We start from the raw sequence: 12,804 nt of genomic DNA on the forward strand, positions 1-12,804 counted from the left end.
ACTATTATTACCACCACGGCCACCACCACCACCGCCACCACCACCACGACCAGTACTACTACTATTACCACCACAACCATTTGCTATTTTAGAATTATCCCAAGCATTGAGGGGGCAAATTTTACCATGGTTTATCTCATTTCGAAAATAAAATCGCCTGAAGGGAGGATGGAAAAAATTAAAAATAAATAAAAAATAAAACCATCGAATTTAAATGGGTTAATTGCTTGTTCTTTCTCCTATGTGTCTCCTCCATAACACATCTTCGTTAGCCTCCCCCCCTCTCTCTCTCTCTCTCTCTCTTTTACTCAGTTCTTTCATCCTTCTTACCTGTACCTACATCCATGTCATCCCTTCCCTCTCCGTTGTCTTAACCCTGCCAATGCAATAATGTCTTAGTCATTATTTCCTCCCTGTCTTCACACCATTAGCAGATACAGCTTCAATTAATCACTTTATTACAAGACGTTGCCCTGATACTCATAACAGAAGTATAATAAATAATAAATCAAGAGTCTGGTATATGCTTTTTACAGTAACTTGGTCTAAAATTGCTATCCCTCCATCTTGGATCCTTAGTTGTAACAAGAGACAAACACTAGAGTATCAGGCCCATCTAGCAACAACCTCTCATCCCTTTTGTTGTCAAACTCTCTAATGCAAGAGTTAACCGTTAGTCACAGTCCTTCATGTATGCAACAGGTAAACTCTGGAACTCTCTCCCTCTGTATTTCCTAATGCCTATGATCTCCAGTCTTTCAAACACAGTGTGTCCAGGCATCTCGAAATGAACGGATCTTGAATTTGGTTCTATGTTGTATTGTTTTTGTTTTTTCGTTGGAAGAAACGGTTTGCGGGCTCCTGGCCTTTAGTTCCTTCTTCCTTGCATTAAAAAAAGTGCTATGGAAAGGCTGCAAAGCTGCACTCTTGCCTGTTTTTGCCACACTACGTGAAATAATCTGCAAAACAGGATATCCAGGCTAAGTTAAGGTGAAAGGAGTATATCACCAAGATTTTAATATAAATTGTCCACTCCAGCTGAAAAGGCTAATTTTCTTTATACGAGTAATTCTCTTTCATTAACCCCTTCGTTAACCCGCCCCGTCCCATCGACGTATGGGTACGTTGCAACGATTTGCATTTGCCAGTCCCGGCGACATACCGGTATGTCGTGCAATTGCAAAGTGCGTAATTTCGACAATTTTCAAATTTCGCGCTTGATTTGTGGTATGTATCCTCGCATGACCTTCCCCTACCTGCCACCAGGCAGGGACACTCGGCGACCCCGCGCGACCCGCACTAACCAACCACTCGTCCACTCACCTGGTAGCAACAATCCTGCTCAGACATGGCTAAGAGAGGTCTCTCAGACGGCGAAATTCAAGCCGCCCTGGACGCCTTTACAGGTGACAGTGATTCCCCACTGGACGACGGGGTTGTGGATAAAGATTATGTGCAGCCAGAGGAGGAAGAAACCACCAGCAGTGACGAGGAAGTTCCATTTCCCAGGAAGCAGCAGTAAGTGACTTACCGTGCTGCTAGAGAGGGGCAGCAGGCAAAGAAGCCACGTGCAACATCCTATGCCTATCCCCAACGTGATTTGGAACCAGAATTTGAGGACGAGGACGAGGACGATGATGGAGCCGTGGGACGTGCTGCCACGTGGTATGGACGTGAGGTCATCACTCATCGTGGCCCAGAGTGCACACCACGTCGGATGAGCAGGTATGGGCCTAGCATTTTGTTTGGGGAGTTAGGAAGTGCCGTGGAGGGAGTGGGGAGTGAAAGGGAAAGTACAGGGAGGATTAGGGAAAGTGAGAGTGACGTGAGTGAGTCATTGCTCTCCCTACGTAGTGTGAGGCGGCGTAGTGTATCACATGGGCGAGTGCGGGTGCATTCATTATCACGTGGGGTTGTGAGGGAAGGGGAAGGTGGGGAGGAACCACTCCCAAGCACGTCTTATGCTCCCCAATATCCCCTAACACGTGGTCGAGCTAGGGTGTGTGAGAAAGCACGTGGTGTTGTCATGGAGAGGGAAGATGGGGAGGAACCACTCCCCAGCATGTCTTATGCTCCCCAATATTCCCCTACTTCATCCCCACAGCCCCCTAATGTTCCTCAAGGCCGTAAGGGTAAGGGAAAGGGAAAGGGTAAAGGCAGAGGGAAGAGGAGTGACAGTGGGGAAGCCCTCCACACTCCTTCTCCCCCACCTCCCCAACCAGGATCTCCTCCCCACCCAGACGAAGGCGGTGATGGGGATGATGGGGACGAGGGATTTGTGGCGTGGAATTGGGAGGATGGGAGTGATTTTTCTCCCTTCATTCACCCCTTCACTGAGCAGGGGCGCTCTGGCTGCATTGCTCCAGGAATTCACCGTAATTCCACCAGGTTGGATTTTTTCCACCTGTTTTTTAGTGAGGCATTTGTGGAGCAGATTGTTTACCAAACCAACCTTTTTGCAAGCACCCAGCACCGTAAGAGTGAAAGACTGGGAACAAGGAGTAGGCATTCTATCATATATGATTACCCTGTCTCCATTTCAGAAATGTTCTGATTTTTTGCCCTGGTCCTTTTGATGGGTATTATACGAAAGAACAGAATTCCTGCTGACTGGACTAGGGACCCTGTTATGTTTACCCCAATATTTGGTCAAGTGATGAGCCGTAATCGGTTTCAACAAATTCTAAGTCGCCTCCATTTCTATGATGCTCATGATCCTGCAAATGCAAACAACACTGGTAAAATGAGGTGAATTAGGTTGATCTTTGATCACCTGAGGCAAACCTTTCGTTCCTCATTCTATCCCTGTAGAGACCTCGTCATAGACGAGAGTCTCATTTAGGCAGTATACACCCAGCAAAAGGCACCGTTTTGGGTTCAAGATCTTTGTTATGTGTGACTGTAGGACTGGATACGTGCAAGACATAGTCTTGTACACCGGTGCACAGACAGACATAATAGAAGATCGAAGTATTGGACTGTCAGGAGCAGTGGTAAAGACGATGATAGAAGACTACCTTCATCGTGGTCACGTCCTCTACCTGGACAATTGGTACACTAGCCCTCTTCTCGCTCGTTATCTTCACACACATGAAACTGGAGTCTGTGGAACCGTGAAGGTGAACCGGCGTCACATGGCCAAGGTAGGGCGGAAACTTACAAGGAATGAGGTTGTCTTCTTCAGAGCCAACAACATCCTTGGAACTGTGTGGAATCACAATAGAGAGGTAAGCCTATTGTCAACGGTTCACCGCCCCTTGATGCACCGTACTGATTCAGTTGATTACCGTAGCGAGAACAGGCGTCATATTTGGAAACCTGAGTGTGTCATGGACTATAATATAAACATGAGCCTCGTGGACCAGTCAGACTCCATGATATCGACGGTAGAGTGTGCCAGGACCACGATGAAGTGGTATAAGAAACTGTTCTTTCACTTGCTAGACATCACTGCTCTGAATTGCCACCACCTTCACGCCATGACAACAGGAGTTCAGGAAACCTTTGAAGGGTTTGTGAAGGAGCTCACAAGAGAGATGTTTGCACGGTATGCTGTAGAAAGGCCCCAACATCGCACCCGCACTGCCCCTATTGCACAAACTCCCCTGAGAATATCCAGCCACCATTTCCCCACTCCTATCCCTCCCCAGCCAAACAGACCTAGGCCCCAACGCAGGTGTCACGTGTGTAGCAATTCTCGGGTGAGACTCATCACACAGAGGAAGGACACCCGCTATGAGTGCGTGGAGTGTGACGTGGGTCTCTGTATTCACCCATGTTTCAGCGAATATCACACGTTGATGCAATTCTGATATGGTGTGAATGTGACAGGATGCTGAAACTATGAAGTAAATGCGACAGACAGACACTCAGTGAAATTATCAGTCATGCTGATCTCCAAATATTAGTATAAAGTGCATACGGGTATAACATAAGTGCAAAAATTGTATGTAAGTGTATAAATATGCTGTAAGTGGAAACATACATAGCGAGGGTTTTATGATGCGATATTCTGTCGCTCAGTGCAATAAATACGGCCCGTAATTATATAATTATTATTACTGGAAATGCTTACTGGTATAATATAAGTTCAAATTATTGTAAGTGCTGAAATATATTCTAAGTCAAATATTCATAGCGTGTGTATAGAGATGCGATATCCTGACGCTCAGTTGAATGAATAAGGCACGTAATGGTGAAAATAGAAGTCAACAAGTGGTAAAGTGTGTAATATATGTGAAGAATTAGTATATAAGTGTGTGAGTATTATGTTGGTCGAAACATTCATTGCGAGGGTATTTTCATGCGATATTCTCATGCTCACTTGAATAAATAATGCCAGTATGTACAGTGCAATATAGGGGTGTAAACGTGTGTAATGTAAGTGGGAAATTATAATTGGAGTGAATAAATAGAGTAGAAGATGAAACACGAGTGTTTGAGATCGTGGTTGCTACATGAATATGCGCTAGCATATCGCTAAATGCCCTCGTAATGAATGAAAATAATTGAAAACATTTACAGTGGTGGAGGAAAGGTTCTATGTAAAGGGAAAAATAATAGGAAAGTGATAAAACAATTGGGCATGTTGAAATACGAGTCATAGCGAGTGCGCGTACTAATCTGATGTGCGCTAGACTTATGCTGCATGTCATCATAATGAATGAAAACATCTGAAAACACTTACAAACAGTTGTAATTGGTAAAATGTCATTGAAACAGAAGTATACAAGTAGAAAAAATGATATGTTAACTGATACAAGAAACTTAGCATATAGCATGTTATGACTCGGACCTAACTCGCTATGCTCGTGCGATGGTACAATGCTTATTATTCATATACATGTGTCTGAAATTCATTATATTGTTATTGTTATTGTTTATTAGTTCAAATTCAATAAATATAGAGGTGTTGTGTGTTGTTTCTGCCAGTATTCCTTACCACTGAAAACGTGAGCGCCTGGCACGTCCATTACAGAATACGCTACCTGGCTCGGGGGACCTCACCTGTTCTGACCACTTATAGACCACGGTAAGCCCTTTCTTGGTGATTTTCCTTCGTTTCTCAACCTAAGCGGAAGTTTGAGCCAAAAAAAAAAAAAAAAAATTCCAAAAAGGCTCGGGACCGGGGGGATGTCGGAGGGGCGGAAAACCTCGGGACCTGACGGGTTAAGACAGGCCTCCCGAAAGTGAAAGGAGAATCGTCTGATGGTGTCTGCCTTGCACTATCTGGTCATCCTTTACACCCACTGTAACCCCCACACCAGCAGACTGAGCCGTGCCAGCAACACACAAGATCCTACCATGTGTTTCTAGTGTAGCGCTATCTATGGCCCCCTGTATATGCCACACCCCCACAGCCCCACACCAGCAGATTGAGCCCCGCCAGCAACACACAAAATCCTACCAAGTGTTTCTAGTGTAATCTACGGCCTCCCTGTATATGACACACCCCCATACCCACACACCAGCAGACTGAGCCGTGCTAGCAACACACAAGATCTTACCAAGTGTTTCTAGTGTAGCGCTATCTACGGCCCCCTGTATATAACACCCCCCCTACACCCCCACACCAGCAGACTGAGCCGTGCCAGCAACACATCCTACCAAGTGTTTCTAGTGTAGCGCTATCTAAGGCCCCCCTGTATATGACACATCCCCACACCCCCACGCCAGCAGACTGAGCCTACCAAGTGTATCTAGTGTAACGCTATCTACGGCCTCCCTGTATATGACACCCCCACACCAGCAGACTGAGCCGTGTCAGCAACACATCCTACCAAGTGTTTCTAGTGCAGCGCTATCTACGGCCTCCCTGTATATGACACACTGGGACTGAAGGGATTAACACTCATGGTCTCCTGTTCTCTGATATTCCATTCCACTCAATGTCACAAGATTTTAGTCAGCGAGGGAGACAGAGCAGCCGGAGTGGTGACAGGCTTAGCAATTCACAGGATTTTCTCATTTACATTGGTCTTTCTCTTTCCCTTCTACCATCTTTCTTCTTACCTTTCTCTTCATTCATCTCTCTCTCTCTCTCCTTTTGTGCCATTCTTTGCCATCATCCCTATGTCTTCCCGCTTTCGTCGTATCTCTTCTTTCGTTCATGGATTTCCCTGGTCTCTTCCTTGTCTGCTATAATTTTATATCTTTAATAATTCTCATTCCTTTACTATTTCCCTATACACCTCCCCTTCCCTTACTCTGCTTCCCTCTTGATCATTTATTCACTCCTCTCTCTCCTTTTTTCGTTTTTCTCTCAGCCCCTCTTATCCCGTCATTACTCTCTCACTTTAATTATCTCTTTTTCTTAACAATGTTTTTTTATGACCATTTTACGTTATCGAGTTCCCCTCCCATCTTATTAAGTTTATCTCAGTTTACTCTCTCTCTCTCTCTCTCTCTCTCTCTCTCATGAAGACCTTTTTTCCCACCTCGAGATGGGGTGAGGTAGGGTCCAGAGACCAAGAAAAAAAATTAGAAAAGGAGAAACTAACTTAATGATTGCTTAATTAAACGGGCCACACTCTCCTTCGCTCACCATTCCAGCCCCCGGAATCCTGACTCCACCCCACGGGCACAAACATCCAGGCTTAAGCGCTTCATACCGTCTTATCATGCAGGGTCAATCCAACGCGTATCTTATCTTCACCCTGACCTAATTACCGTAGTCTGTAACAAAACATAACAATCCTTTACAAAGACAGGTTACTTCTTAGCCACAGCACGCCATTTTTATATTATTCATTCTGTTATACTGAGCGAATTTGAAGAAGGAAGGAGGCGAGGTAGGCCAAGGAGAAGGTGGAAAGATATGGTGGATGAATGTGACGAAGAGAGGTTTGGAAGTCGGCAAGGCTAGGGAACTGACAAGAGATCGAACTGGCTGGAGGAATGTTGTGAGAAGTGCATGATCAGGGAAATGGCACCCCTTTTTAACGTGACAGCGTCAGGATTGACTCTATCGAATACGTTTATGTGAAGCTACAAAATGTGGTGAATGTTTCTGGTGTATCCGATAGAGCCAAGATTCCGGGGGCTGGAATGGTGAGTGAATGGAAGCGTGGCCCATTGGACTGGGCAAATTTTGTGCTGTGTGGACGTTGCTACTCCTCACCCTGCCCTAGGGTGGGCAAGGAGGTCCGGATGATGATGATGATGATATACTTTTTAAAACTAATTTTGCCAAGAGCTGCCATACTGCCCTCTTGACTGCTGAGGTGTAAAGATGGGAATATAATGGTAGTCACAGGGAAATACTATGCACAGGATGTACAGCTGTAGCATTGCCTCTTTCTGCCACTGAACTACGTTATAAGCTGCCAAACGACATAAATCCAGGCCAAGTTAATGTGAAAGTACTACACCAGACGATTTTATTCAGCTTATGAGGCAGCCTGAATGTGAAAGGTGATTGAACGCCATATCTAAACCCTTCCAATGTCTTCTTCTTTCTTCCTCTCTTTTCACCAAATTTCCTTCTCTCTCTCTCTCTCTCTCTCTCTCTCTCTCTCTCTGGCGGGAGGGACAGGCAGCCTGAACAGGTGTGGGTGGTGGTCAGCATGGGTGTGGGTGGGGATTGGGGAGTAGGGGACGGGCGTTTTGATGGTGGGTGGTGCAGGGGTGGTGTGGTGGGTGGTTGCTTTGGTGGGAGGGGATAGGGGGTGGTGCGGGAAGGGGTGGGCAAAGGGGACGACGGAGGAGAGGGTGTGGTGGTGGAAGAGGGTGAAGGTGGGGTGGAGGATGGGCGTGCGGGAGGCGGGGGCACAGGTTGCGGTTGTAGTGACGGGGGTTGGGAAGGTAAGGGGTGGGTGGTCGTGGAAGTGGGATTTGGGGCTGGACCGGCGGCGGCAGCTGGATGGGATGACGGGGGTGGAGAGGGGGTGGGGGGAGTGCGAGGGGGGAGAGGTGGGGGTAGAGGTTGGAGAGGGGGGGGATGTTGTGGGACCTGGTGTGAGTGACAGCAGGATGGTGGCTGGGGTGAGGGTGGAGGAGAAGGAGGGGGAAAGGTAGCAGTCATAGGAGTTATCTGGTGAGGGAGAGGCGGCGGAGGAAGGGATTGGAGGGTGGCATGGTTGAGGCGGTGGTGCGTCTGGCGCAGGGGAGCAGCGCGTGTCTATTTCTGCAGGTGTGGGTGGTGTGGTGGTACCTGACGGTGACTTGATAGGGGTTAGGGATGCTTACGATTTCATAGGGGCCGGTGTAGCGGGGAGCGAGTTTGTGAGGGATGGGTAGAATGGCAACCATGACGAGGTCGCCAGGTTTGTAGGGGTTAGCGTGGAGGGGTGTTTGGGGCCAGGTCTTCTGTGTCTTGCAGCTGTTGGAGTTTTTGCTTGAGGTTGTGGAGGGGGTCAGAAGGAGTGGGGTTTGCAGGGGCCTGCAGGTGTTGGCAGAGGGGGAGCAATAAGAGCGTTTCCCCGAACACTCGCTTCAGTCCAAATTTTCATTGTGAATTTGGGCGCATTGTCGGAGTTGAAGGCGTGGGGAATGCCAAAGTAAGGGAACATATGGTGAGTTAGGATGTTCGTGACGCCAAGGGCATGGTGTTCTTTTGCCGGGCAAGCTATCAGGAATTTGGAATATGTGTCAACGAACGTAATGATGTAGCAGTAGCCCAATTATGGTGGAAGGGGACCAACAATGTCAACTGATAATAGTTGCCATGGTTTGGTAACCACCAGGTGGCCAGTGGGGCCCGGTGTGCGGGTGGCATCCTTTCCAAGGGTGCATGCTCGGCGGGCCTGGACGACTTGTTGCACGAGTTTGGAAGGGTGTGGGGGCCAGAAACAGTTGCTAAAAGTCTGGAGTAATTTTTTGTGCCCAGATGGATTCCGTTGTCAGTGTGGAGATGAGTGAAGGTGTCCAGGGTGCCGTCGGGGTCAAGGGTGATGTGGACAGAGTGGGTGTATAGCAGGTCACCGTGCTGTTGCAGTTTGGAGAAAATATGGGCCGGCATCCAATCGGGGCGGTCCTTGGATTGGCAGTGTTGCATGAGGGTATGCACGGCTTGGATGGCATTCACAGGGAGCCTAGAAAGGACGTCGGCATTTGTGTGGAGTTTCCCTGACCGGTAGGAGATGCTGAAGTTGAATTCTTCCAGGGTTTCTTGCCATTGGATCATCTGCACATTTTTGGTGTCAGATTGGCGAAGCCATTGGAGGGACTGATGATTCATGATGATGGTAACGAGGGTGCCCGTCAGGTAAGCACGGAAGTATTCAAGGACCCAAATGATTCCAAGGCACTCCCATTTTGTCGCCGCGTAGTTGCGTTCTGCGTGGTTAAGGGTGCAGCTGGTGCAGGCAATGATGTGCTCCCTACCGTCTTGTACCTGGGTTAGTACAGTGCCGATGGTCACTAGTGAGACGTCAGTGTATAGGCAGAATGGTAGGGTGCAGTTGGGGAATGCCACTATGGGAGCTGTGATGAGCTTATCCTTGTGAGTCCGGAAGGCTTGGAGGCGTTCTTCCGTCCAGGTGAAGGGCTCTCCTTTTTTGGTGAGGTCATGTAGTGGCTTGGCGATAGTCGTGAACCCCTTTACAAAGCGCCGGTGGTAGGAGGCAAAGCCTATGAATGCGCTGATTTCATGCATGTTCCTAGGCAGGGGGTGTTCGGCTATAGCTTTCAGTTTTTCAGGGTCGGGAGCGACGCCTTCCTTCGATATGATGTGTCCTAGGAAAGTGATAGACCTCTGAGCCAGAACGCACTTGGATGGACGGAGGTTGAGTCCAGCTTGGCATATACCAAAGAAGACCTGGCATAGGCGATGGAGGTGGTCTGCCCAGGTTCTACTAAAAATGATTACATCATTGAGGTAGGCAAGGCAAATCTCCCATGTGAGGCCACTAAGCACGTACTTCATCAGGTGGGAAAACGTAGCTGGGGCATTGCACAAGCCGAAGAGAAGCACGTTAAACTCGTAGTCCTTCCCGTTACTGGTGAAGGCGGTTTTCCCTCGATCTTCCGGGTGCACTGGGACTTGCCAGTATTCTGACTGTAGGTCCAGGGTGGAGGACTAAGATGCCCCATACAGGGAGTCCAGGGAGTCGTCGATCCTCAGCAGGGGGGTGGCGTCTTTCGTGGTGACACTGTTAAGGCGATGGTAATCCACACAGAACCACAATGTCCTGTCTTTCTTTTTGATGAGGACAACGGGAGATGACCACGGGCTGGTTGATGGTGATATGACGCTGGCATCTACCAAATCCTGGACCTGCTGGTCTTCTGCCCGCTGCATGGGATTCTTCCAGCGTGCTGGTTACCAGATAGGAGGGCCCGTCATGTGTATCTCATGGGACAAGAAGATGATATAGCTGATGCCCTTGGGTCCTGACGAGAAGAAGTCCTGGAAGTCCAGGAGGAGGAGTCTCACAGATCGATGGTCTGTTGTGGGGAGAGGTGGTCAAAGAGGTCGGGAGGAAGAGGTTTCTGCAGGGCCTGGCTTCCTCCATCTCACCCACTACTAGGCCCTTAGGGAGCATGAGGTGCAAGGTGGAAAGATTAGCCGCACGGACCTTGGTGAGGTAGGAAGGAAGGTGGGGGACAGGAGGCAGGAGGCGGTGGCACCTGCTGGTGGGGTTAAGGAGAATACTACATGGGTGCCGGCGGGTCGGTGCAAGGGGAGCCAGGCTTCATGGTGGGAAGGAATGGTAATGGCAGATGAGACTGTGGCAGGGAAAGTAGGGGGTGGGGCAGGAGGGATGATGGCAGAAGGGGGGGAAGGAGGAAGGGGGAGGGGAGGGGAAGTAAAAGGGGGGTGTCGTAGGATGGCACGTGCAGAGAGATGGGGGGGACGGATCTGGTGCCTTGTTAAAGTGCAACTGCCTTCCGTGGCAATCAATATTGGCCCGGAGTTTCTGCAACAGATCCAGCACCAAGTAACCGTCGTATGCACGGCAGGTAGAATAAACAATAATGAACTGGTGTCAGACAGTTGCTTGTTGATGTGTTTGGACATGAAGGGCCCATGTCTCCCCATGGATAGGCATGGGGCCATCCACCGCATCTACGAGGTGGGCCAAAGTGGGGAGGAGGGGGCCGAAGGCTCTGGCATGGTGAGAGTAGAAGTGATGACATAGGCAGGACCAGGCTGCTCCCGTATCGACCAGTAGTCGTGCCTTTACCCCATTCAGTCTGACCTTATCGTAGACTGGGGGGTGGTATTTATGCGGAGTGGCCCCCACCACCATGGGGAGGTGCGGGGACGGTCCTAAAAATCTAGGTGCAGTGAGTGGCCTTCCCCTTCGCTGCCCACGTCAACTTCCTCAGTGTCAGGGATGTCGGTGAGAGGGGCAGGATCATCAATGAGGTTGTCCTTGATGACCGACACCTTGCGGCACCCTGAGTTGGTGGCCCTCCGCCAAGTTGCTTTCAGCTGCTCCCGGACGTCATGTATGGGGCAGTGATGGCTACATGTCGTGAATTCCCAGGGGCTGATAGAGCCCAAGTTGGATATTTCCCTGGGGTTGTGTTGTTTCTTGGTGGAGATGGCTTGTGGTAGGGCTCGCGGTTCCTGGGGCGGTGGGTTCGGGGCGGGCGTCCGAGGCTTGCTGGGAGGTGGCTTGTGGGTAGGAACTCTGCTTACTGCCCCTGTTTGCTGGGGAGTGGTGCAGCAGCGAGGAGGCACCTCACCAGCTGGATATCCCTGTCGATGTCCCCAGTCGGGTCGTGGATAGTAGTGTCCCTGACGACACTGGAAAGTATCCGCAACAGGGTACTAAATACACGCTGGTCCCAGGTTTGTACATCTGCCTCCGGGAAGGCAGCTGCAATGAAGCGTTGCATCTGGGTGAGGGTGTCATCTAAGTTCCCATCGTACGTATGTGCATCTAACTGGGAAAAAGTGACGACTTTCCTAATAAGTGTGTGACAGCTTGGGTCACAATTTGATGAAACTTCTCCCATATTAAGTTCAGGACTATTTTCGTGGCTATACTGGAGATGATTTTGCCAAGGTGGGAGAGTGTGACTGCTATTTTTTCTCGGTCGTTTTCGAAACTTATGTCTAGTATGGCCTTCATCATAGACATATATGTATGTAGGTCATACAGTTAAGAATCGAACTTAGGGAGCTCTATGTGTGATATGGCCGCCATGTCTGTGCATTCTCCATTCCCTGCTGTTCCACCACCAGGTCAAGAACCACTGCTAGCCACCAGTGTTATGCAGCGTATTCTAGGTTCTGACTTCTCGGTCCTAGGTATGGTGCAGTGTGGGGTTCTTTGTTCCAGACCGGGTCAGGGTCAGCCAGGAAGGGAAAAACACAAACACCTTGAGTCAAACAGTACACTTATCTATTAACTAAGAATGCATACATACACGATTCTGTAATCAAAACCAGATGGATACAATGGTACAGTATAGCAGTTTTTTTTTTTGTTTTTTTTCATGTGTCCGACTCTGGGCATAGGCTTCACAGCCTGTACTCAAGGCCCAGTAGTCTTCCTACATACATACACCTCTACATGTCACCACTTCGGCGCTAACACCCACCGTCCATATTGAAGACATGCTAGGACTGTCTCATACAGGACTGGTGTATTGGTATTAGCAGGGGTATTTTTACGACATGTTGGCGGATCTCCTGGTAGATCGGTAAAGTCCGATTTTTTTTAAATTCAAATCCTCAAACTGTTCCCTGCCCCAGTCGGAATTTGAACCTGGGTCCAGTGGGATTGTAGGCCACCTCTCTACCGACTGAGCCACCGCCTCACACTGACAGTCACTGGGGGAGGGGAGGTTTGACGAGACTAGGGTGGGTGTACTCTCATGGGAATGGAGAGGGGGGGGACAGTTAGTAGG

Source organism: Coenobita brevimanus, chromosome 73 (genome assembly GCF_032717465.1).
Source record: "Coenobita brevimanus isolate Jiangsu-jjx chromosome 73, ASM3271746v2, whole genome shotgun sequence".
Classification (NCBI taxonomy): domain Eukaryota; kingdom Metazoa; phylum Arthropoda; class Malacostraca; order Decapoda; family Coenobitidae; genus Coenobita; species Coenobita brevimanus.